This window comes from Crinia signifera, chromosome 5 (genome assembly GCF_055691185.1).
Source record: "Crinia signifera chromosome 5, ASM5569118v1, whole genome shotgun sequence".
Lineage (NCBI taxonomy): Eukaryota > Metazoa > Chordata > Amphibia > Anura > Myobatrachidae > Crinia > Crinia signifera.
Window position 1 is genome coordinate 185,064,113 of NC_139221.1, and position 2,145 is coordinate 185,066,257.

The 2,145-nt window shown below is 33.2% G+C and overlaps 1 long non-coding RNA gene across 1 annotated transcript; it reads right to left on the reverse strand.

Annotated features, from left to right (window-relative positions):
* Positions 1-716: 716 nt before the first annotated feature.
* On the reverse strand, positions 717-1,668 carry LOC146079611 (uncharacterized). Its single transcript, XR_014474645.1, has 3 exons — positions 1,390-1,668; positions 1,187-1,257; positions 717-932 (listed from the first exon to the last, which is right to left on the reverse strand). It is a non-coding gene; the product is annotated as an uncharacterized LOC146079611 (long non-coding RNA).
* Positions 1,669-2,145: the final 477 nt, after the last annotated feature.

Below are 2,145 nucleotides of genomic sequence, written 5' to 3' on the forward strand. Positions count from 1 at the left end.
TTATCTAAAACCCAGCTGAGTGCCGCCTTCTATCTCATGCCCTGCATGCATAGTATGAGTGTCTGAGTATATAATTCCATTTGGAAGGCACCGTGGTTTTCACCCCTTCATCCAGAGTGCCAATCAACCCCCTACCGTCTATATATATATATATATATATATATATATATATATATATATATATATATATATATATATATATATATATATATATATATATATATATATAGTATCCAAAAGGTCCGGCACTCCCAATAAGAAGAAGTATCTGTGGCCGGTGCCTGCAAATATAATGGAAGTATGCAGCAGGAGGTGCGGCACTCGGTGCAAATGAAATAAATGAATACCAACAGCAGTGGTTCAGACAACGTTTCAGTTGTATTATCACAACTTTTTTCAAGTCACTTGTGGTATTCATTTATTTCATTTGCACCGAGTGCCGCACCTCCTGCTGCATATATAATATATATATATATATATATATATATATATATATATATATATATATATATATATATATATATATATATATATATATATATATATATATATATATATATATATATATATATATATATATATATATATATATATATATAGAGAACAGACTTGTTTCGCGCCACTTATTTGTTTGATATTATACTCTGGCTGCCGTACTCACAAGAACCCCTGTTGGATGGGGGAAAGAAGAATATGGATAGCAGTTGTGAGTTGGCGCCCTTTTTTATGCCTTTAAGTACTGGGTCTCTATTAGCCTTTGATGAATAATAACGTGGATAAGAGTAAAGTCCAAAACTTTGAAAATATTTATTAAAAGGTCTTTAAAACCACTTAGTAGTGGTGAATATTCCAGATCATAAAAAGTTTTTCACATTAGCAAACAGATGTTCCCAACGCGTTTCGTCCCTGCAAGGGACTTCATCAGGGGTTTGCTATAAACATAGAAATAAACACTTTGAATAGATGACTGTGCATACATTTTTACAATAATATAACATCAATGGACTCCACTTTTAAACAATCATGATTAAAAATAGACTGGCAAGGTCAACTAAGTAAAACGATTAGTATTTAAAAAGTTTACACGAATAGGGAGGAACAGGTGAAGAACAAATAGGTGAAAGGAAAAAATATATAAATATTGCGATGTTCATCGTGTGTTATAAGTAACACAAAGGTGACGTACCGAACTTATTAGAAACAATTTCCCCGAATCTCGTATGTGGGATAAAACACCAACCAGGAATGGATAGATACCTGATGGGGATAATACACTATTATTAGAATATTGTTACACTGTGCATTTGTTTAGTTAGTCCAGATTGTTTAAGGGGACAGTTCTTTTCATTATGGTGAATTTCAATGGGGCCCCTCTACCACTGAACTTACACTCTTATTGGAAAGCTCTCATCCAGTGGTCAATATTGGATCAAGAACTCGTAGTTTCTTGTAAAGGTTATATCGGTGAATTTGCAGCCTGGTAGCTGTGGACATATAAAGATTCAATGACTGTAGATAATTTTAGTGTAATCGCCTTTATAAAGGCCTAGCTACAAACTTATCAAATTTAATTAGAAATATACCTTTAAGGGTTTGGGTGGTTGGAGAGTTCCTCCTATATGATTATCTCCAGTATGGAATTGGTTGAACTAGTAAGACATATTTTCAGTGGAAATTAACTGTCTGTATAAGTAAACAGTCGATTAGAACATTAAAAATGTATGGATGACCCCTATTAACCTATAATCTCTGATATAGATTTTTATTTAGTGGTCCGCCTAAGCGTTTAAAATAAATAGGTTAATTTTTTCAACTACTATCGGTATCATACTATGTGCCAGATGAATACAATTTTTACCAAGATTCAGGGATTTGATATTTGTGTTTAGAATTTAATGGTCCCCTTATCGAGGGATAGCTCCTATTCTCCAGAATACCGGGTAATCGACTCACGAGGTGTCTCCCTTAATTAGACCTGTCAGGTCCCAACAGAGAAAAGTTCCAAGATGACATACATACCAATAAAATCAATTATAACCCGCATACAAATTGCAGTTTTTTGTTCCGCAAATGGTTCTCACTGTCTGGTAGAGAAATAAATCATCTTAGATCATTTTATAATTTAAATACATTGAACATGACTTG